Genomic DNA, 25,631 nt, shown 5'->3' with positions numbered 1-25,631 from the left:
CCTTTAATCCAAAAGGTTTCTTCTGTTCTTAAAATTTTACATGTGGAGTAGGGCTGCACGATTATGGGTAAAAACACTAATCTCTTGTTTTTTTTATCTTTTTTTTAATCAATACCGTAATCACAGTTCTTAATCATAATTATTCTTCATGTCAGCGAAAAAAATTTTTTTTATTGGATTCTTTTTCAATAAACAATATGTAAAAGTTTTCATTGCAAAATTGTATCTTTACATAAGAATAAATGACCCCAAAAAAATTCTAAATCACCAAGGGCGAGCTAAATAAATTTGCAGCCACAAAGTCCAATCACGAATTGCAATTTAATGGAAGCAAATGGTTCATACATGAAATGAAGTAACAAGAGGCTATAAACACTGACTTTTCATCTGAAAATCCCTGTCAAAATGAATTGTCAAAGACTGGAACATCTCCATTATTCTGCTAGACTATTGACCATTAGCCACTGACCGATGGTCAGTCGTGCAGAGTCACAAGCGTCAAAGAACTTGACAGTTGGTGATTTCCCTCGATTTACTCTGGAGCGTTTTTTTCCATTGAGGTCCAGGCCAGACAAAACATTGATTTCAGGGAACTGCTACAATAGTTGTTTATAGTGTCTTACCGTGACACTCTGCCTCCCGACAATGTGATGAAAGGGTTAACTTCAAAGTAAAAGCTTCATACATCATCAATGCCTTTTTACAGATTTTTATTTTGAAGTTGGCCCCACTTAATGAAGCGTACGTTAGCCCCCTGGTGGCTGACAGACGAGGTTGTGGCACAGCTACAAATGACACACTTATATCAGCATAATGGCCAAATTGTAAAGAAACATCACATACGATGACGCTCATTTAATTGTGGCAGCCAAAATCGCAATCACGATAAAAATTTGTAAATTGTGCAGCCCCAGTGTGGACTCTTCCTACTCATCCTTGGTGCATGTGTTCCTTGGACCAGGTCAACAATAGGTTGTTTTTGTTGCTCAGTTTATTTGATGAAATGGCAATCCTTTTTACCAATCCATCATTTATACGTCTTTTAACTAAACTGCTTGTTCGGTCCATTCTTCCGCTTTATTTTTTGTTCCCCCCAAATGCAATTAAACATTGATTATTCTGATTTGCATTCTGGCCCAGTCCCTATTCCCCCACCCCCCACCCCAGATAGCAGGGGTCCACTGCAATTGACCCCTCCGTACAGGGCACTTACCCACGCCTCCTGAAGTGACATCACGCCACGTGCGCTGACGTCAGACAAACAATTGGGAAAAATATCGGCGCAGCAAGAAAGGAATAGAGCGAAACTGTCCAATTTACCGGCTGATTTCTCACTCGCATTCTTAGCTAACAGTGAAATATCGTTGAAAAGCAGACAACAGGGTTGAAGTATTTCAGCGAGGGGTATTTCAATGGTATTCACATGCATATCGACGGAGAAACCATTGATATTAGCGAGAGATCTTTCCGGAGTCAGAGGAAGACCGAGAAGCCACATAATATAATATATTATAACCCAAAGACGAATTCGTCATTGACAGTTTCCTATTTTCGTGTTACATATCACACCTGTGTGCAGAATCTGTATATGTATCTGTATAGCCGTTTGTGAACCACCGTATGAAGGAAAAGAAGGTGAGGCTTGATTTACGAGTTGTTTCTCTCGTTTTCTTTGTGTAACGTCACGCGCTCCCCTCAATATTTATTCTTGAATTAGTGCCGAACCTACGCAAGTCCCGACCAAGTACGACAATCACTACTTTAGTGTCCTCAAACATACTTCCTTCAGTCTTGGTGTCTCGGTGCACGTTGAAGGCTTTTAGGACTGCTAGTCCGGTTTAGCTTAGCTAATTAGCCGCGAACAATGGGACACGTTTGTGCAGTCAGATCATCGCAAAATATCGCTCAACACAGATCAAGTGTGACAATCATTCACACGTAGCTATTTTATGCAAGCGAAGAACTGCTAATTCATTTATATGAGACATGTATTGAAAATCAAATATAGGGCATACTTTCGTGATAAACAAATTCCGGTTTAGCTTCGCTCGGGAGCGCCGAACAGAGACACGTTTGTGCAGTCAGATCATCGCGAAATATCACTCAACACAGATCAAGTGTGTCAATCATTCACACTTAGCTATGTTATGCAAGCGAAGAACTGCTAATTCATTTATATGAGACATGTATTGAAAATAAAATTTAGGGTTTACCTTCGTGCGAACATATCTGTTATGGATTCAGTTGATCATGTGGTCTTCCTCAAAGTTTTATCCATCAAAGACATTTTTCGTACTGGGTCTTCGGTTTTGGAATGGGTACGAATTGAACTCCACCAACTAGCCTTTCAGGATACCTGTCGTCACTATTATAAAGTCCGTGACTACACCTCTTAACCATATCTATTGTTAAAGAACCCAAATACGCGATAAAACGCCAACAGAAGCTATACTGGACCATCCAGCCAGCGTTGTCTGAGATTTGAGTCTGAGATTATGCAGATCTCTGGCCTTTGGTCAGTGACGCGGATTGCGCAACATCCACGGAGGGGTCAATTGAAACATCGCAAGAAGGGCATTCCAAATAGCTAATATTCTTCAATTCTCCTGACAGAATTCAAGGCTGATCCCTTCACCGAAAAAAAAATTGCAATCACTATTCGGTGTTTGACGGTATGCTTCTCCAAATTCCGAAAGCTTGTTCATGCACACGTCTTGTTTATGATATCATCTCTATAACATTCAAGCAAACAACCTTGGCAATTTTTTTCCCCCAGTGTCATTTCACAGTGGTAACCTCTCAATCCACTTTTTTTTTTTTTTTAAATCTTTTGTTCCACTTGAACTTCATATTACTAGCCTTGAGCCTTATATTAAATTTCCTTTTGCAACTTTGATGGCTGTATTTTTATTCGTTCATCCATTTATCACCCCCACTCCGTTGAAAGGGTTAACTCCTTTGATCGTGTCACTTATCATAATTACAACTTTTGTGCAACTTTTTCATACAAATGAGGCGAACAAAAAAGTTGCATTGCCTACGGGGTGGGGGACCGGCTATCTGTTCACATCGGCTTAATTGGCACTTATTTTCTCATTTTTTTCCTCCCAGCATTATTAAGATTGTTACCAGCATAACATTCACAAATCAACAGTTGTTTATCTGCACTTCAATTCAAAGCCACCTTTAAATCGCACGGGAGATGTTTTTTTCCAACTTAAATCATGTTTCAGAACAAAGCCCATGACCATCTTCACTCAGTGTTTGTGGTAGCGTTGGCATAACTGAGACCTACGGTATCGTGCTAAAACAAAAAGCTGCCAGTAATCAACAACCAACTGTCATTATCTTGCCTCTCCCTCATCCAAATAAGTACATGTGTAAATCTGTCTTCAGAAGCATTATTTTCAAAAATCCCAATTATTATCATTGAAAATAAGAAATAACCTCCCTCTCGTACCCTAAGGTGGTGTGTAATAAGATTTCAGGGGATGTGAAAATGTAAGATTTTTTACTTTGTCTCATTAGAAAAATATACTGTGTAGCCCACGTCCCGCCCTAAATCAGCTGCAATAGGCTACGGTTCACCTGCGACTATAATGAGAACAAGGTCTCATGAGAATGGATAGTTGCATGAGAGCTTAACTACCATTGGAATATACACTACATACACGTGGGATATTTATACAAAATTCAGGAAGAAGACTGGAAAATGTCAATGGTGAACTGTACTTCCCTCTCTAAAATCGTTAAAGTTGCACAGGCCTTCGTGATCACTGCAGGTGTTATTAAAATATCCCAAAACAATCACCTTAGTGAGGAAATATGTGTGTGCAAGTAAGGAATGCTGCACACTCCGCGATGTTGTCGAGCGCCACTGGAGCAGACTATCGCTTAAAAATGAGTTGCCAACTCATTCGCACACATTGAGCGATTGGCTATAATGGACATCCTTTACAGTGAGCGTGTATTGGCGTTTCATGCTGTACATACAGTATATTGTTCTTCATCACATTGACTAAAACATAAAAAAGAGATTAAGATGATTATAGATTAAGTAGTTAGGGAAGAACTGGTTTCTAAAGAGCGGATGTGAGGGAGAATAAAAGTGAGTGGGTGGGTATGTGGATGCCTGGAACCACAGGTTAGGAACACCTCTGTTTACAAGCAAGTCTGATGACATAATGACATAATTTTTCGGGGGGGGGGGGGGTTACCTCTAGTTACAGTGCGTATTATTTTCGGATTCCAAACAGTCTTAGTATGGCAAAACAGAAGGGTCTATGTTGTCCGTCTACTCGTGCCATGTGACAATGGTTGATTAAAATATGCTTTACATAATGCTACAAGGTGAAAATCAGGAAATCTTTTTGAGGTGGAACGTCCTCGATCAAATACAACTCGAATGATGTTTGAAATTGACGTATTCCAAAAAAGTCCAGAAATCATTTTGTTTTCACCATAAATGCTATGTAGAGTATGTGTTATTGAATTGCAGCATCTCTTTGATTTAACATAAATGATTGTTGGCATAATATCATCAAAATAACTCTCAACGGAGGTGTTTACTCAGTGGAGGTTCCCGTATACACACATTCAGCCAGTCTGATGTGACCAGCAGCCACCACCTATGAAAGAGGTCAGAGGTGCGATATTGTCATGTGGAACTTCCATCCATCCATTTCTTTAGCCGCTTATCCTCACGAGGGTGACGTGAGTGCTGGGGCCTATCCCAGCTGTCAACGGGCAGGAGGCAGGGTACACCCTGAACTGGTTGCCAACCAATCGCAGGGCACATAGAGACAAACAGCCGCACTCACAATCACACCTATGGGCAATTTGGAGTGTCCAGTTAATGTTGCATGTTTTGGGGATGTGGGAGGAAACCGGAGCGCCCAGAGAAAACACACGCAGGCACGGGAGAACATGCAAACTCCACACAGGCGGGTCCGGGATGGAACCCGGGACATCAGAACTTTCCAGCTGAACCACCGTGCTGCCTCATGTGGAAATTTTTCTTTAAAAAAATAAACAAATACAAATAAGTAAGAAAGGGGCAAAACAGTCAATGACACCCAAGATAATAATGGAAACCTCTATAAACAGTTTTCAGAAACATTTTTCATAGATGAGCAGAAAGATCTGTGCGTTGTGCAACTGCATCTTAGTTGGGTTTTTTTGCTTTTTGTTTGACAAAGTATTCGCTGGTGATAGGATGAATGAGGCAATTTAATAAATTGATCAAAAGAAAAGGGCAACAACAAACAACAAAGCAATTAATCTTTGAAATGACAATTGATAGAACAGAAAAGAAAAACAGACTGAAAAATGAAAATTTCTCTGGATCAGTTTATTATACCACAATCAAACAATAACTTAGAAAAGAAACAAAAGTAAAAACGCCTGAATCAGAATTCAGTATGTTATTATGGAAGAAGCCTCTTCTCAAATGAGTACCATAATTTGTCATATATAATTCGCACTATTGTATATCACGCACCCGAAAGTTGACATCAAAATGTATATAGGATTTTTACAATGCATGATTTTGCTATTACTTATATGACAAAAACATTACATATCTGTATTTTTTTAAAATAATTATTCTGACGTTAAACACGTTATTTGAACATTATACTTGTTTACTTTTTTTATTGTGAAATTCAGTCCTACTTTTATTTGGTAAGTGAGAAAGCACAGTTGTGCTCACAAGTTTGATTACACAGACAGAATTTTGGGAAAGGTACAATTCTTTAAAGAAAAGGAAGGGCCTGGTGGAACAATTTGATTTTAAATGGGATTGAAATTAAATTGTCAAGCATTTCATACAAGCTTTATTAAACAAAGTAGAACCATAAAGACATTAGTAATCATTGTTGTTCAGTCATTCAAAAAAAAAAAAAAAAACATTTCACATTCTGACTGGATATGTAAACTTCTGAGCACAGCTGTACATATATACAGTCATACCAACCCCTGGCATATTGGAATGACAGTCTCCACCTTTCTTATACTGTAAACTCCAGGTGGCAGTAGCATATTGGAATGAAAGTGTACTGTTTTTTTGTAACTTCTACATAGTGGCATAAATATGAATCTTTTTTTACATTTTCCCCAATACCTAAGTATAATGCACACTCTTGAAAATTCTGGGGTGGGGAAATGTGCATTGTACACATTTACACTATACACACTACTTTTTCCCACTCAGTTAAAAGTTAATGAACGATTAACTGCCGTCATATTTAGTGTTTCATTTCACTATAATAGTGCGTTTTCAATTAATTCCATATTGCACTATATTTTTAAGCAGAAAGGGATTTGTTACAAAAGCAAGTAATTTAATTTTGGGTTTGGAACGGATTAATTGCGTTTTCATTCATTTCAATACGAACATTACCTCTGGTTAAGAATGTTTTGGGTTACAAAGTTGGTCATGGAACTAATTATGTTCATAACCTGAGGTTCTACTGCATTTTTCACTCCCACATTCATCTTAACTGAATGCAACATATTACACACCACGCATGTACATTTTGGCCAGAAGCTTCACTTCTTCATCCACAGGCACATTTGTAATTATACATTTTGGTAGGTACTGTTGTAAAACACGATATTAGATGTTTTATATGCTATATTTATATGGCTCGGGAGCAGTGCAGCAACCAATCTCTCGCTATCTTAAAACCCGGAAAGCTATTTTTTGTTTGAGTGAAAGCTTTTGTGCATTTTGATCAGCTGTAATCTGTAATGAGGCAACAGGTTGTGCCAGCAATTAAAATTTTGAATCGCAACAAAACCAATAGACGACCGATTAGCCACTCCTCAACAGTTGCCAAGCCACGCAGACTCTTCAACTGTTCAGTCGGTTTCGGCCACACCGCGCGCTGTGTGGCAACATTAAAGTGGCATTAAACATCTATGGCTGAACAATGAGCACAACGGTGAGTTTCTTCATTGTCCTATGAAATCTCTCTCTACTGGAATATCCATCACTGGTAATCGCCACTGCACTCTCATTCCTGCAGTGTCTGATAACCTTCATCTCCTCCCCCAATTTCATAAAGCCAACATATGATACCAGTGCCACAGGCAGCTGCTGTAAGACAATGCAACAGAATGGCAAGTGAGAGAAGGCATTAATCTCACCCCAACAGTCAATCAAAAAAAAAAAAACAGAAAGTACCAACTAATCTGTGTCCATTTGCCTTTTTGTCAGCACTTGGCCTTCAAAACAATCCTGAGATATTTTTTCCTTGCGAGCAAATCATGCACAAACCTAGCTGTAATGCATGGAAATGATAATGAGAGTCCTGCTTGATTTCATTAGGCCAGGAAGTGCTAGGAGCCTCTGCTGTAATATACCGCAACCCGCTGAGCGGACGTCGTTGGCCACAAGTATACCTCCGGTGTATGCGAATGCTAATTGTAAATACAATCAATGCAAAACTCAAGGATGGCCATTCTCCTCAGTCTGTTTAAGAATGTACGGTAACCAAAAGTGGCAAAAGTACTCACACTCTGCACAAACATTATTGGATGGTGGGACAGGTGTGCAAGCCAAAATTTAATGTTTGGACAAATTTGGTCTTTCACAATTGCACTATGACTGACTAAACTACTACCGTCATAAAATCTTGCCATATCTCAGGCAACACAAATGCAACATTTACTCCGATAGCACCTTATCCTGTCTTTTATGATCACTGAGCTTTTTCCTGTCAAACACGGAACCAGAAAACGTGTCACCGGTCAATGCGACCAGATGAAACAACAACGATGACAACAATGGATCGCGGCAATGTATTGTATTATGTTGGGAAAACGAGGCGTCGTCACCAGAGCTCGGCAGTGGGTTGTCTATTCAAGAAGAGCGTGATGTATGTTCACTTACTTTACATACATGACAATTAGGCTCACAAGCAGATAACATATTGTGATGTAATCTGGCAGTTGGGGTAGAATTCCCAAAATGTGGAGTTCTCCTGCGGCAGATGAATGCCATTGAAATCCATTTGAAAGAATGATGTTACACTTTAAATGTGACATTAACTCCCGTGTTACGTAAACTGGAACATAAGTTGATGGTTGCCTGTCAAGTGCAACCGTGGCTCATTTAACAGGCTAACTTAGTGTTTTTGTACTCTCTAATCTGTATTAAGTATATATCGTAAAATATACGCAATTTAATCAGAATACTGTTCGTATGAGGGAACGTCTTTGGAAGTCCATCAATCAGAAAGCGATTGAGCCAGCTGTCGATCAGCATTGCCCAGCAACCTTACCAACACTACACATGCAACACTGACATACATGAAAATTAAATGTTTGTTATTCTAACACAACGTCGTGCTATCAAGATGACTGGAGTTGTCCTGAAACTTGCAGACAAACTCCCAAGCCGCCATGCAGAACTTTTGATGCAAAAATCCACCTCGCAGGTACATGAAAATTAATTTATATGACATATTATGTCGACTTTTGGCTGTCAATTGGCAATTTGCGGTAGGGAAGTGTTGGCCAGTCGGTGAGCATAGAGTAAATGGACGAGGTGTCCGTCGGCATGCCAATGCAGGCTTGGACCATGTGAACCAATCAAAACGTGCAATGTGATGCGTAACCTTCACGAGGCGCTAGATGTACTACAGCTTCTGGGAGTCCACAAGAGGAAACACGCATAAGGTAATTCAGGTTAGATATAGCAGCAAATGTCCACATTTCCGGGTTACTGGACTCAGAGTGCTCACATGACCAGGAAATGCGCAAACGATAGAATTATAGCAGGTGGACGGCGGAATGGGTGTGATTAGAAACATGTGGACCTGCGCAACTTTTCTGACTTGAGCATGCGGGTGAATACAGGGAGTCCAAGGTCTACGACTGAAATCCGTTCCTACAGTAACGACTTAACTCAAATTTTGACTTAAACCGGATTCCCCGATTAAAGTTAGAATTTACATCAAAATACTTTTTATAAAAAAAACAAATACATTGAAATAAACAAGATGAAGTACTTAGCATGACTGCTGAGAGGTATATGGAGAAGAAGGCGAGGCTGTACTTAGCTATTGCGAAGGAACCTGGTCCTCAATCCTCTCCATCTCGACAAGTATCAAAGAACCGTGTTTTGTTATCGTTGTATCCGACAGGAACGGAGCCCTTCACAAGCACCAAGATACGGTCTTCGTCTTTAAAGGGCTATTGTCATGAAATGAATGATTTTTAGTATGCTATTAATGAAAAAACGTCAGCCAATATGGGCCCATGTGTTTTTTCACCATAAAACATGATTTTGACATATACAGCTTTTTGTAACTCCCGCCATGAAAATCCTCACAGGGATTTGTTTTCGAGAAGAAGCAGGAAGTGATGTAAACGACAGTGGCACCCCCCAGTGGACTCGTTTGTTTCCATTAGTTTTACCTCGGGGAAGGTAGCTCGTTGTTCCTTCGTGTTATCTAAAATGCCGGCTCATTGCATTGCTGGACATTGCTTGAACACTCGGGAAAATTGATTTACCCTTCATAAGTTTGGAAGAGACCCGGTTCGTTGTGAAAAATGGATTGCACGGGTGCAGAGGACGAGAGCTTCGTGGGTTCCAAATGACAGTTAGGTGAGTATACAGCTACTAAAAAAAATAATAGTTTGGGGCGGACCACGTAATCGGTCTCTCACAACATAACAAAAGATCTGCGTACGAAATATGTCGATGTGCGCAACGGATGGCGAATCTGAAGAACCCAGCAGAGAATGCCTCACTCAGCCGCATGCGCGCAGTAAAGCGCCCCGGCTCGATTGTGTTCTTCATCGCTACTGCGGCGTCGATGAACAACCCCCTAAAGCAGCACCGCTCGACTCTGTCATAAGCCACACCGGCCGGCTGCGATGATCCGCGATGGCTCATCTCCGCCGCGAAAGTGGATCAGACGGGGATGGGGGTTGGTTGTGATTGCATATCATCTGAATATGGCTCGAAACAATAGTGTAATATTGCCCCGGTAACTTCACTCGGTTGTGTGGTGTTCTCCTTTTCGAAAAGAGCTTCCATTTCAGAAGGGGCGCGTTTGTCTCCCATAGCTAGGGTGCACCGCGTGTTTTCATTGGCGAAAGTCCGGGTGACGTCACAGACGGAGGATGCAGCCAATATGGCGACCTCTTGGATATCGTAGAATGACACTTTTGCAACTTTGCGCATGGATGACCCGCTCTCCGCTCACATTTATTTTTTTGTACAGATATTGAAGTGAATAATGTTATATGTATTTTTCATTACAATATATATTTTAGAATGTTTATAGGGATGACACTTGGGCTGTCACCACGGTCGACTGATTGAAACCTTGGTGGAGTGGCGATCTCTCCCTTCGCTGATCTTTTTATGATCTTGGGTTTTTTTTTCCATGGTAATGAATTTTATTATGGCTTCAGAAGCATTGCTAAAAGACAACTTTCTTCTTTGGGGCAATAATGTTGAAAAAGGAGGGCGAAAAATGCAAAGATACTCCCGACGCACAAACAAGGACAAGCATTAGTCAGACAAAATGGCGGACGGGGGACATGCGTTGTAAAGTCGAAACGTCTTAGGTCGAGACCGTCTTAACCCGAGGACTTCGTGTATAGCCCTATGTGTGACCTTACAGAACAGATTCTACAGCCCCGATTCCAATGAAGTTGGGATGTTGTGTTAAAAAACTAATACTTTCTACTAAGATTTGCAAATCCCATTCAACCTATATTTAATTGAATAGACTACAAAGACAAGCCATTTAATGTGTAAAGTGATTTTTTAGCAAATCTTTAACTTGGAATTTTATGGCTGTAACACGGACCAAAAAGGCTGGCACAGGTGGCAAAAAAAAAAAAAGACTAAGTTGAGGAATGCTCATCAAACACCCGTAAACAGGCTAGTTGGGAACAGATGGGTGCTACGATTGGGTTCACACTCCATGGTTTCACGTTGCTTCATGTTTGAGGCTGTCCCTGTTCTTTACACTTTGTAAGTCCCCAAGATCGCTATCAAGAAATATCTCAGCTGTTATTGCCTTTTCCTCTCTCCATTGACCCCTTTCTTATGTGATGTCATTATCTGGAGAGGTTTACAAACTAAATTAGATCAAGTAGAACCTATCCTCGGCTGATAAAGTGGATGATCCTTTTCCTCTTTGGGCTGGAGGTCATAACATCCATGATTTCCAAAAACAATCTGAAATGTGGAGTCATCAGACCACAGCACACTTTTGCACTTTGCATCAGTCCATCTCAGACGAGCTCAAGCCCAGGGAAGCTGGCGGCATTTCCGGGTGTTGATGATACATAGCTTTCGCTCTGCATGGCAGCATTCCCCCTTGCTTTTGTAGAACTGCGTCAACGGAAAATGGATTTGTGAAATGTTCCTGAGCCCACATGGAAATATCTTTTACACAATAATGACGGCTTTTAATGCAATCCTGCCTGAGGGATTAAAGGTCACGAGCATTCGATGTAGGCTTTCGGCCTTGCCGCTCAGATCCAGATATGCAGTCTCTCCGTAATCTCTGAATCTTTGGATGATTTTATTGACCATAGAGGATGAAATCCATACATTCCTTGCAATTGCATGGTGAGAAATGTTTTTGATGTTCATCATTGCCCCAATAACAATAATACCCAATCATAACTCACCAATTTCCATTTAACCTGTGAAATATTATCAAGGTGTTTTTTGAGCATTCCTCAACTTACCCAGTCTTTTGTTGCCCCTGTTCCAACTTTTGAAATGTGCTGTGGGGTATCAAATTCAAAATAATAGAATTTGCAAAATAAAGAACACCACCATTCATCAGTTTGAACATTCATTTCCTGTATTTGGAGTTTTCAAATGAATGTAGGCTGAAAAGGATTTGCATATCATTGTGCTGTTTTTATTTATGTTTCAGACAATGTCTCAACTTCTTTAGAATTTTTTTTTTAATTTTATTATTATTATTATTTAATGAATCTACCGTACATGTTCTTGAGACAGGAGGAAGTCAAGAGGGTACCCGGGAAAAAAACCTGTGCTGTGCCAAGAAGACATTCAAAGTTCCCACTGAAAGCCCAGGGTCGAAATTTGAATCTAAACCTCAGACCTGTAAGGCAGATGTGCTAAGCACTATCACATTGTGCTGCCCACTCTGTCAAAATATTAAATTCACATCATATTGAGGCGGCGATACGAGGTTTTCATTGGACAGCCGCGATACATTAAAGCAAGTACGATGCCCTATTCATCGTGAAGGCTCGACCTTTGCCGCTTGTCAACGTCTAATGTATGTTTTATAACTGACGGCCATAAGAGTCATGTGTCAGAACATGGATCCGGGCCAAGACCCTGTGACAACTTTCATTTTTCATTTTCCTACATAATTCTAGCGGAGAGGAGCGAGGCAGAACGCCGCCATAGGATCACGCCATCCTTTAGGTAAAAGGAAGATGTTTGTGCCACATGTACCTCTAATGTGGTTTTTTTTTCCCTTTTCCTTCCCCTGCTCTCTGAACTGCAGCACGCTTGATGTGGTGAAAACAGCCAGCCGGTGCCTAACGCCACCTCTGCTGACACCCCCCCCCCACACACACACACACACCCCGCACCACCCGGGATGGTCTCGATGCGGATAAATCTCAGCTCGTTCCAGGGAAAAGGCTGCTGAAAAAGACAACCTGGTGCACGCTTGACTTTGAGCCGTAGCTTATTGACATCTAACCCCGCTTTGTATTATAGATTTGCAACCTCACGGCTGCTGCCTCCTCCATGCAGGCTTCTGTCGTCGCTGGGGATATTGTGAGATATTTACCCAGACCAGACACTGACCTCTCTTGTCCCTGAAATGCTGCAATTAGCTGGGATCAAACTTCCCAGAAGAAGAATCTCCATTGGGGATATTGTGAGATATTTCCCCAGACCAGACACTGACCTCTCTTGTCCCTGAAATGCTGCAATTAGCTGGGATCAAACTTCCCAGAAGAAGAATCTCCATCATTCGCTTTGCTCAGAATTGTGAATTTCCTTGTGGATGACTAATTTGTTTGTCAAAATCAATCAATCTAGCTATCTGGAATATAAAGAAAAAAGCACAGCTCTCTCAGCCTTAGAATGAGAATACACCATCAGTCAGTGCACCACTTGTGATGGTTTCTAAGATTCTGCTCATTGAGGGAAAAGTCTCTCTCTGTGCATGCTGATGTAGACACGCCCGGCGAACCCTTCCTTCCCTGAGAAACCATGTACATATGGATGTGTTGTTTTAGTGTTGCAAACCCTATAATACCTTTAAAGTATCTGGACACGGTTGGGGCCCGGCAGACCTTGGCTAACAATGTAACCAACACCATCAATCAACGCTTTGATGCCTTGTGATGGCTTCATAGGACAAGTCATGAGTGAGGAGGCTGCATTAAGGAGTCATGGGCATGAAAGAAAGACACACACACACACACACACACACACACACACACAATCGTCATGATACACAGATGCATTAAAGGTGAAAATTTTCTTGCTCATGCATCACATCGACCCACGCGTGCGTGTCTGCGTGTGTGTTTGCTCTGACTTACCAAAAGTGACACTAATGAAGAGTTGCACATGATTCCTTCCACTTTGGGAAGGGGAATTTGAGTCCAATCGAGGAGGATAAACGGGAGTTAATGTATTCCAAATTGACGCGTGGAGATGCTGAAATGATCCTAAAAGAGACGGGAAGGAGTCAAGTGTCGCAGCTAAAAGTCTATGAAAAAAAAAAAAAACACAGACAGCCCCCCCCCCAAAAAAAAAAAAAACACCTTTAAATCCAACCCAACCTCGTGTCACGAAAAAGCTCCTGAGTGTCCCATCAAGGCGGCTTTGCGTCTGAGGTGTGTTCAAGGACCAATGCGCATCCAGCTTCCTCCCCCACGCACACGGTTTGCTTGCGTTATCTCTCGTTAAATCCCACGCGTGTTTGAGAGTTGCAGTGGAGGGAGGAAAAAAAAAAGAGGAAGGGAAAGATCCGGAAACCAGACACGAGAAGGTAGCGCAAAAAAACTGCTTGCAGAAATGCAAGCAGGCATTTGGAGCAACTAGGGAGCAGTCAATGTTGGGGTGTTGATTCCCCTTTGCGCAACCATGATGGAATCCCGCCCAAGGTCTGGTGGCTCCGTGTTTTTCCGTTCTCTCTCTCTCTCTCTCTCTCTCTCTCTTTCCCTCTCTCTCTCTCTCTCTCTCTCTCTCTCCCTCTCTCTGTCTCGCTATCCCTCTGCCGTGATATTACGCGTGGCAGTGCGCACAGCGAGTTTTGCACAAAAATCTCTCAGCCAGCGTGTTCCGTGCACGGGGAGGATCAGGGCGATGAAGAGAAGGATCACCGGGTAAACGGCATCCCAGGCTAATCTTTATGCGCGCACACAAAAATGAGCCTTGTGAGTGCACCTGCGCGAAATGAGGAGCTGCTGTCACGCCATCATGTCTGGAGGGGGAGGAAGAAGCAGAGGAGGAGATGGAGGAGGAGGAGAGGAAGAGGCGGAGGGTGGGAAGAAAGTGGCTGTTGGACACAGTTATTGGTGGCTTTCGTGCACAGTGCAGCACTTAATGCGATGTCAATTGGGATTGCATTAAAAATTGCGCATACAGAGGAATCTCTACAGTACACAGAATATATATTTTTTTTTAAAAAAGGATGAATCTGTTCCAACATCAAACTATGGCCCATCATAAATTCTTTAATGGTACATCGGTTGATGTAGCATTTTAACATTTGAGTGCTTGTAGAACAATCGCTGATAGCCGAACTAAATCTTAAATCCTGAGTTCATTGTTGGATTGTGCTCAATCTGTGTATGGTTACAACAATGGTTCTCTCATTTTTCTCTCTTTTTTTTAAAACACTAAGTACAACAACAAAAAAATCCTCTCCGAACACCACCATAATGACCAAAATTCTAGTAAAATGAGTAAGTAAATTTTCTGAATTTTTCCAGTTTTTCTACTACCGTGCCAGTACGAAAGTTCCCCATCCTTGGTTCTTCCGCGTGTTCATTTTCACTCCGCGTGCATTTCGCTATGGACGTCTCACAAAGCCGAACACAGCGAATGAAAGGATACAAAAACAAATGTGAACGTATTGTTTGTTATTTATCAACTGGAAAGCATGTTCCAGCATTGAACAAGAATCAGAGTTTTGTTCTGGTATAGGTTCGGGTGATATGACACTGACTTTCACAATCCCAAATGTGCCTTAATGACTGAGCCCAAACAATCCTCTGTTGATTCTTGTTCAATCCTGGAACATGCTTTCCAGTTGAGAAATAACAAACAGTAACAAACAATACGTTCGCATTTGTTTCTGTTTTCTTTCATTCGCCGCGTTCGGCTTTGTGAGACGTCCATAGCAAAATGCATGCGGAAGAAGCATGGATGGGGAACTTTCAGACTGGCGCGGAAGTAGAAAAATTCCAAAAATTCTACGCGTATGCGCATTAATTCAAGACCTTACTCAGACCATCACACCTGGTGCTCAAACCCATCAGGCAAATGTGCTAACACGTCAGTAATAGAGATTTTGTTCCTCAAAAGTGTATTCGACATTATTGGAATCCACTGTAATCACTTGAACATTAACATGAATAATATGCCGGTGAAATATTTTATAGTCTCTGTAGGTGTTCCTGCACCTGTTGAGTTCAAATATCAGTTGTTGAAAGGTTTACAATGACCACAATATTAATGATAATTTAATTACTCTGTCTATGGTCTTTCGCATTATGCTACGATTAAACTAACAGACGTCCACAGGACAAAGCTATGTAGTTTGGTTACATGTGTAACATGTAATTCTCTTTTTTCGTTTTACAATAAACCTCAACTGGAAGTGGTGATAAACAGCTTGAAGCAAGCACACTGCTTCTTTTTTTTTTTTTTTGAAGAACTCCTGGTTCTCTGCCAAACTTCCCACAGTAACGTCTTCATCTCCTTCCTTTCGGGTAATAAATTCACTCAATAACATTTTTGCCCGCAACACAATAAAACAATAAAAAAATAAATAAACAGCAACAGCGCATAACTCGAAATCTACTTTTATGCACTTTGCCTGGGATAAAGAGGTGGGGGGGGGGGGTTCGTGAAGTGTTACAGATGCCCACTGGGATGTTCAAAGCTGGGTTAAAAGGCCTGACACAGAGCTTGAGAGGGAGAGAAGGGAGGAGAATAAAGAGGATTGTTGCTGGTAATCACTTCCCCTGTTATTCCATCGCCAAAAAGGCCACCGTGATAAAGCTGACCACCCACATCTTTCCTCACATCAACTCATGCGTCACTTTGCTTTGGGGCAAAGCGCTCCTACTCCTCTTGGCCCTGATCAATGGAAAGCCCATCTTCTGTATGCTGAAAAATCCACATGAATATCCACCCACTTGAAGGGAAAGAAGGAAAAACAACAACAACCAAACACGAGCGTGCATAATCCTTTCTCAGATTTGCAGAAGAAGGAAAAAAAGAATTTGACACCCTCTTTGTCTCAATGGTGCTGTTCAAATGCCTCCAAGAGGAAGCTGACATGTTTATCAAAGTCGATCTTTATCCCTAAAATGGACTCTGGACGTTTTCAAATACTGGACACTTCATCGGGCACATCTACACACAAGACTTTTTCTTTTTTTTTGCCTTTTCAGCTTGAAATAAACACTTTTCAACTATTGTAACATTTTCACACAGAGGGGACTCAATGTGTCATCACAGAAAAGTACATTAGGTTCACCTATACATAGGACTGACAGATTTTTTTTTTTTTAGTTCAAAGTACTTCCTTGCTGACTCGCACTGCTTACATGAACAATAGAGCTTCTAACAGAGTGGGACAAGTTTACAAATGCACAGCCAACATTGCCATGTTTTGAGATTCATGCAATCCCTCTGAGAATACTTAAAAAAAAAAAAAAAAAGGAAAAAGGAAAAAGCTACAAGAGACTTAATTCCTACTAATGAACAGACAACATGAGCGGATTCATTGTCACTGTTTTCTGTATAACAATAAAAGAGCCCGGTGTGGAAGGCAAATGCGCTGAACACGGTGCCTATTTATGCCTTGCAAAAGCAGAAATACACTATCCACACATTCTGGAACTTTTAATCCTGAGGTACTGTATGTGCTTCCAAGGAGCAACATCTGAGTTTTGCAGAGGTTGCTGTACAATTTTTACAAAAAGAAGAAACCATTTGAGATTACCGGCTTTATAGATGCTTGTAGTTTTTATTTTATGATGCAAAAATGTTAAGTTATAAGGAATTGTGCTTACCAGCATGTTTTGATGGAATTTCTTTTTTTTTTATGTGGGGGAGTGGGGGGGGGGGGTTGGACTGGGGCAACAATCACGGCCTCAAGTCTTGCAGCGTCGGTGGACAGATATTTTTAGGTCTTTGCAGAGACATACGATTGCATTCAAGTCCGGGCTCTGGCTGGGCCACTCAATGACATTTACAGGGTGCTCCTGAGGCCACCCCTTTCTTACCTTAACTGTTTATAGTACTTTGGGTTATTGCCCTGTTGGAAGGTGAATCGGCACCCTAGTCTGAACTCCACAGCCCTCTGGAGCAAATTCTCTTGAAGAATTTCTGCAAATTCGGCAGCTCTCATTTTATCCTCAATGAGGATGAGTTGCCCAGATCCTGTAGCAGAAAACAGGCCTCCAACATGATGTTGCCTCCGCCATGCTTTAAAGATGCTGTTAGCCAGGTGATGAGCAGTGCCTCTTCTTCTCCAGATATGACACTTGAAATTCATGCCTAAAAGTTCTACTTTGGTTTCATCAGGCCACAAAATGTTGTTTCTGCAGGTATGAGAATCCTTAAGGGGCCTTTTGGCAGATTCCAAGCAGGGTGCATGTGTCTTTTAGTCGCAAGCGGCTTGTATCTGGACACTCTACCGTAAAGACCTGATTAGTCGAGTGTGAGAGCAATGGTTGACCTTCTGGATGGTTTTCCTACCGGCGCAAGGGAACACTGGAGCTCTGCCTTAGTGACATAGAGTTATTGTTCACCTCTGTCACCAAGGTCCCCCTTCCCCAGTTACTCAGCACGGTTGAATGGTCAGACCTAGGAAGGGTCCTGGTAGTTCCAAAGCTCTTTCATTTCGAAATAGTCGAGACCACAGTGCTTTTCGGGACCTTCATTGAAATTCTTTTGTATCCTTCTCCAGATTTTCGCCTTCAACCAATCTGGTATCAGAGATCTGCAGACAATTCCTTAGACTTCATTAGTCGGTTTCTGATCTGTTATGCACTGCCAACTATGGGGCCTTATATAGACAGGTTCTAGAGTTGTATATGTTTTGTGACGTTCAGTCGGTAGTTTATGAGATTTTCAGACTATAAAATATCCGACTTAGCTCAATAAAGTTTGTGAAAGACTATTGATATCCATAATGTATCTTACTAGGCATTTTTCTTTGAGGTGTTGTCATAGGACGCAAGCCTCACTACATTTATTTCAAGAATAAATCATATGTGGGTATGAACATGTTTGCTGAGAAAAGAACGGCTATGAAGGTCAGACTGTAATGACATTAGGATGCACAACAGATCCCATATGTAAGCCTCTAGTAAAGTGGGAATGCCAGCAAATGAAAGTAGGGGAAATTCCGGCATCAGCGCCTCGTTACGGCGCTGCCCAGGCACACTTTACATGCTTAAATGGGACAAGTGCAGGCACAGTAAACTTTTATAGCGATATCTTTGTTCCTCAGGCCTTGTTGTATTTGCAGTAAATTTCATGCTAGGCACTATCTCGGCGTCAGTGCGGCGTGACAGGTGTCATCGTTATCTATTGTGCAACTCTTTGTGTGAGCCGTGCAGCCTGTTGTAATTAAAGGGCAGTCCTTAATGGACCAAGCACCTGCTGGGTATTTCTAATGAATTGCTCAGACATTACAACAGCTCATTTCAGAAGCAAGGGCGCGGTGAGGGTGCGAACGTGTGATGGTACTCTCAACTACTCAGCTCTGAATATCAATGTTTCTAATCAAATAACATGTCCTCCCTCTCAACTGTACAGTGTGATTTTTAGATCTCTGAAATGTGCACTCATACTAATGTGACTTCATGCTACTGTCACACCAGGAACACACTAGAAGAGTGATCGCTAAAGTGTGGTAAGTGTACTACTAGTGAACCACAGGTAGCCTCAAAATGTATATGAAATCATCATTAAATTACCGGTAAATGTTCAAACATGCAAAGTTACAGTGGCCCAAACTTTTTTTTTTTTTTTAAACAAATGAACTACAGTCAACACAATTCTTATATAACGTCATGTGGAAAGTATTTTAATTGAATAATGGGAGTTTTTCTACCTACTGTACCAATCTAAGGGTGTCACAGTTGGGGGGGGGGCTGTCCACAACTGCCACTGAGTATATCATATATATATAAATAAAATAAACAATATTTTATGTGTGTGTGGAAACAAATTATAAATTACTTCATAAAATTGCAAATAAAAGCCTCTCGGCTAATAAATCAATGCAGTAGTGCATTAGGTACACTGGTACTCAGGTTCTCTGTTGAAATGAGTAAATAAATACCCGCATATATGAAACACTAGCCTCCTCTCTGATGAACAATTTCTTTGGAATGCCAATTAAATGATCCTGCTTATGTAAGTTTGGTACATTTTGAAGCAATGATACAGGTTATGCAAAAGTGAAGGGGGGCCAATAATGGGGAGCATGACCGTTCTTATCTACCAAGAGAAGTTAACGTGTAAAGCATCCCGATGGGGTGCATCCTGCTTTGATACCAACATGCTGTAGTGTTTCAATTTGAGCATATTCGTGTCTTGGTTTGCGCGTGATGGATGCGCCGCATGCAATGAATACTGACTGCAGCCAAACTACAGGCACAAGGAAAGATATTTATATCAGCGTGCATTTGCAGTAATGCGGTGTAAAAAGTGATTGATAGGAGCCATATTTGGAGATGGTGTGTCTCGACTGGCTGTAGCCTTCCAAAGTGATGAAATTACGACACACACCAGTCCCTGAAAGCTTGATAGTAGATTAGGTCAGTGAGCTCTCTCCACTCTAATGAGGAAGCTCGCCTGATCACACCCTCTAAGTGAGAGGAGTTCTGCCCTGCGATCCATAGAGACCAACCCAGCCCACTAAAGTCCTCGGAAGATACGTGTTTGATGACCCAGAATGTATTACACACACACACACCACACACACACACACACACACACACACACACACGCACACGCACACGCACGCATTGCTCAATTGAAGTGCAAGCATACACTGGCATGTGTCTATCTGCCTCCAAATGCTTTTTTGATACAACACAGTTGCCCTTGTCACACTTTTAACAAATTGCACAAGTCAATTTCCATTCAGGAAAGTGAAATTCCTCAATTTCTCGTGGCTAGGCTGTGCCCAGCGGAGCAATAATGCGATGTTCCATCAGCTCAGCGTGTCAGTGAACGGTCTCGAGTGGATTCCGAGGAAGAATTAGTGCTCAGATTACGAGAATGGCTGCCTCGTGGCAGGGATCAACACTCTGACTCTACAACTTGGAGGCCGGTTGCACAAGCATTTGACATGCAATTTTTTTTGTCATGCCCAAGGTGAAATATTACTTTGGACTATAAAGAAGCATTAACAAGAATGGCAGTTACTGTAAGTGCAGGGGCAGTCCACTGTCATTGGAATCATCATCAAATCGGTTCTATTATTTAGCCTCATGCATAACTAATTGGGAAATTAAGCAAAACCTTCCAAAACATAAATATATTTTGAAATGCCTAGACTGGGTGTGGGGTGGGGGCAGGCACAGTGGACAACTGGTTAGCACATCTGCCACAGCTCTGAGGAACCGGGTTGCCTGTTTGGAGTTTGCATGTTTTCCCCATACCTCTTTGTTTTATTTCCGGGTACTGCAGTTTCCTCTCACATCCCAAAAACCTGCATGGTAAGTTAATTGAAGACTCTAAATTGCCCATATGTGTGAATGTAAGTGTGAATGGTTATTTCTTTATATGTCCCCCGCAATTGGCTGGCAACCAGTTCAGGGTGTACCCCGCCTCTTACCCGAAGATAGTTGGGATAGCCTTCAGTGTGCCGCGATCCTAATGAGAATGAGTGCTATGGAAAATGGTTGGACGCATGGCTGCCATGACTGCTTATGTGTGCATTTATTTTCAATACTTCAAAGGACCAATAGGGACCAACCCCTGTCGTGATTATCAAAAATCCTGAAAAATAGTTTGGTAACAGCATACTGTACAGTGTAATGGTAACAGTACATATAACATTAACCATGAGAATATTTAGCCTATTTTTGGGAGTTTTCAAGAGGCCCTAATTTAAATCCAGGCACTCCCACAAAGTAAAATTTTACAGGATTCATTTATCAAACGCCAATGCAGTCCTATGCCAAATAAATAGAAGTGTTCATCCAAAGCATTCCATACCAGATCAGTCGTGGCCCAGATTAACAGTGGCCGCCTCCGGTGCAGTTAGCCTACAGGAAGCTGGTGTAAATTAAGCTTTTGTGTGTGGAAGACAAAGACGATTTGGAAAGCAGGTTCTCGGGCAGAAAGAGAATCGGAAAGCACAGAGTCTAGATTGTGGGGACTTTGGATGATGGATCTATGACAGGAAAATCTTGGGAGTTTGTTTGACATGAAGTTTAGGAGAAAAGTTATAATTTTTGTCCAGGACAGCAGGTGGAGAGGCACTAAGGATAGAAGTTCAGGGGCAGGGTTCAAATTATTTTACCATGGTGTAGATGAGAAGAGAAACTCAGGAGAGGAGAAAAGAATACATAGAAATGTGACACAGGGCAAAGGTAGCAAAAGGCAAACAAGAAGGATATGATGATATGCATGCCTGGTTGGATGCTAAAGGGGGAGTAAAAGATCTACACAGCATGGCCAGATGGAGGGATTGACATGGGAAGGATATGCAACAGGTTAGGGTGATTAAGTATGGCGACGGAAATGTGTTCCCTGGTGGCAGTTGTGTGGTGCACTGATGAAAGAAGACTTTGGGAAGTTGCCAAATGAGAATAATAAGAGAAAAGGAAAAGTAGAAAAGGCAAGTGTGCTGGACCAGGAAGTAGCACTGATTCATAGGTTCTTAAGTTTGAAATGCACTAAAAAGGATCTTCTGCTTTTCCTTCCGGCTTATCCCGATTGGGGGTCGCCACAGCGTGTCATCTTTTTCCATCTAAGCCTATCTCATGCATCTTCCTCTCTAACACCCACAGTCTTCATGTCCTCCCTCACAACATCCATCAACATTTTTTTTTTGTTTTCCTCTTGCTCTTTTGCCTGGCAGCTCCATCCTCAGCACCTTTCTACCAATATACTCACTCTCTCGCCTCTGGACATGTCCAAACCACCGAAGTCTGCTCTCTCTAACCTTGTCTCCAAAACATGCAACTTTGGCTGTCCCTCTAATGAGCTCATTTCTAATCATATCCAACCTGTTTACTCAGAGCAAGAACCTCAACATCTCCACTTCTGCTACCTCAAGTTCTGCTTCCTGATGTTTCTTCAGTGCCACCGTCTCTAATTCGTACATCGTGGCCGGCCTCACCACTGCTTTATAGACTTTGTCCTTCATCCTAGCGGAGACTCTTCTGTCACATAGAACACCAGACACCTTCCGCTTCTGCATACTGTGCTTGGACCCGTTTCTTCACTTCCTTACCATACTCTGCATTGCTCTGTATTGTTGACCCCAAGTATTTGAAGTCACCCACCCTCGTTATCTCTTCTCCCTGGAGCTTCACTCTTCCCCCACCACTCCTCTTATTCATGCAGACATTCTGTTTTACTTCAGCTAATCTTCATTCCTCTCCTTTCCAGTGCGTACCTCCAGCTTTCTAATTGTTCCTCTACCTGCACCCTACTTTCACTGCAGATGACAACCTAACCTCATCTGTCAGCCTATCCATTACTACCGCAAACAGGAAGGATGAAACAGGATGAAAACTGGAAAAGCCCTTGATCCTGATGACAGTCCTGTGGAGGTATGGAAGCATCTAGGAGAGGTGACTGTGGAGTTATTTTGATAGAATTCTAGGAGATAAGAAGATGACTGATGAATGGTAGACTAGTACGCTGGTCGCTATTTTTAAGAACAAGGGTGGTAAAATGCAGGGGTGTGAGAAGAATAGCGCAATAAAGTTGAAGCAGAACAGTGGTGAGATGTGCAGCAGGTGTGAGAGAAATTCAAGATGGAGGTGGGATTGCATTAGGGATCACCCCTGAGCCCCTTACTGTTTGGAGTGGTGTCAGGCTGTCATTAGACTGGTATCCCCATGGACCATGATGTTTACAGATGACACTGTGATCTTCAGTGAAAGGAGGGACCAGGTCTAGTTAGAAAGATGAGGCATGCATCGGAAAGGAGAGGAGTGAAGATTAGCCAAAGTAAGAGAATATTTGTGCATGAATGAGAGAGGTGGAGGGGAATGAGTGAGGTTAAAGGGAAAAGAGATGGTGAGGCTGGCCGACTTTAAATACTTGGTCAAGAGAGGAATGGTGAGCGTGGTAAAGAATTGAAGAAATGAGTCCAAGCACGTTGGAACGGATGGGAAAGTGTCAGGTGTATTATGTGACGAAAGTGTCTCTGCGAGGATGAAGAGCAAATTTTGTAAGACTTTAGTAAAGCCAGGCATAACGTTCTGACCGGGGCACTGACTAGAAAACAGAAGGAGTGCAGGAGGTGGCAGAAAATAAGATGTTGGGGTTCTTTCAAGGAGTGACCGGGTAGGATGAGATTAAAAATGAGCTCTTCTGAGGGACAGCCAAGGCGAGATATTTTTGGAGATGTTAAAGAGAGCAGACTTCAATCTTTTTGACACCTTGATCGGAGAGATAGTGAGTATATTTGGAGAGGATGAGGAGGAAGGAGCTCCCAGGCATGAGAGCTCAAGAACGACCAAAGAGAAGGTTGATATCGTGAGGGAAGACATCGGAGCAGTTGGTGTTAGAGAGGGTGAGAGAGGAGGGTCCACGAGATAGTGGAGATAGATGGAAAGGGATGACACGCTGTAGCAACACCTCAGGGGATAAACTAAAAGGAATACATAGGAAGACTTTTACAATGCCCAATACCGATTAAGTTGAGACACTGTGTAAAATGTAAACAAAAAAAATGTTATAAAATGGAATATACTACAAAGACAAGTTATTTAATGTTCAGCATTTCGACTCATAAATCCAAATTATTTTAATAGTTTGCGTCACTAACATGGTGTTGTTAACTGAGGAACCCACGTGTTGTGCTTAAGTAGGAACATTCTGAAAAAATAATCCACAATCTCAAATTTCCCAAAAATATTTACTGGTTTAAGACCTTTTGGTAAATCAACGCTGATGGCTGAATGTCAGAATCTAGAGCAGCAAAACAATAGTACTGCATTTCCTGCGTGCTGCAGAATACATAGTTGACAGTCTTGACACAGACTTGAAAACAACAACAGAAAGAAAAAAGAAAAAAAAAAACACTAGAGCACATCTGTGCCTCAGGCTTGTTGGCCTGAATCAACTCGACGTGATGCACTTTGTATTCCAGTCTGTCCACTTCACTGGCCCTCAGCTGAACACCTTGGCTCCAACTGTGTGAGCATTTTGGGTCAGAATTGATAATTCGTCATTTGAGACACTTTGCCAAGCTTAAGGCGATTGTGTCACCCGAATAAGAAATACAGAGAAACATCTAAAGTTGATGGCATCAGTAATTGCACAATTTAGAATTGACTTGCAAACTACTTGGCTGCAGTGACAATGCGGGTCTAAGTGCCCAGCTCCAATTTAATGCCCTTGTTGTCTGTGAAGTTGGGATATTGTGTTTCACAAAAACAGAATAGAATGATTTACAAGTCACGGCCAACCTATGCATAATTGAATACACTTGAAAGAAAAGATATTTAACGTTTTAACTGGTTGTTTTTAGCAAATAATCAAACTTGGAATTTTACGGCTCCAACATTCCAAAAAGGCAGGTATAAGGTCACATTGACCACTGTGTGATATTTTTCTTTTGACAACATTCAATATTGGATTGAAAAATGAGGAGTAAGTGTTTATAGGTGGAATTCTTTCCCATTGTTTCTTTATGTACAGCTTCAGCTGTTCAACAGTCCTAGGTCTCTGTTGTCGCATTTTACATTTCGTAATACGCCACACATTTTCAGTGGGAGACGCGTCTGGACTGCAGGCAGGCCAATCTAGCACCCGCACTCTTTTATGACAAAGTTATTGTAATGTAGAATGTGGTTTGACATTGTTTTGCTGAAATAATCAGGGACGTCCATGATCAAGACGTTCCCTGGATGGCAGGATACAGTCTCCAAAACCTGCAGTATATGTATCTTTCAGCATAAATGGCGCTTTCACAGATGTGTAAGTCACCCATGCCATTTGCATTAACACAGCCCCACACCATCATAGATGCTGGCTTTTGAACGTTGCGTCCGTAACAGTCCAGATAGTTCTTTTCCCCTTTGGCCCGGAAGACACGACGTCCACAATTTTCAAAAACAATTTAAAATGTGGACTCATCCGGCCACAGCACACTTTTCCATGTTGTATCTGTCCATCTTAAATGAGCACGGGCCCAGAGAAGCCGGCGGCG

General features: G+C 41.8%; 1 protein-coding gene across 3 annotated transcripts in view; it reads right to left on the bottom strand.

The window, feature by feature from the left end:
* lrfn1 (leucine rich repeat and fibronectin type III domain containing 1) overlaps window positions 1–14,150 on the bottom strand; it is a 187,126-nt gene extending 172,976 nt beyond the window's left edge. The window contains exons 1-3 of one of the 3 annotated variants that reach the window (XM_061827077.1): window positions 13,819–14,150; window positions 13,576–13,704; window positions 13,287–13,407 (exon numbers count right to left, since the gene is read on the bottom strand). The gene's annotated coding sequence lies outside the window, so the exon portion shown is untranslated. Of the gene's footprint in view, window positions 1–13,286; window positions 13,408–13,575; window positions 13,705–13,800 lie in introns of all 3 variants that reach the window. The other 2 variants (XM_061827079.1, XM_061827078.1) reach the window with 2 other exon arrangements.
* Between the last annotated feature and the right edge of the window lie 11,481 nt (window positions 14,151–25,631).

Source organism: Syngnathoides biaculeatus, chromosome 8 (assembly GCF_019802595.1).
Source record: "Syngnathoides biaculeatus isolate LvHL_M chromosome 8, ASM1980259v1, whole genome shotgun sequence".
NCBI classification, from domain to species: Eukaryota; Metazoa; Chordata; class Actinopteri; order Syngnathiformes; family Syngnathidae; genus Syngnathoides; species Syngnathoides biaculeatus.
This window is presented reverse-complemented; position numbering and strand designations above follow the sequence as displayed.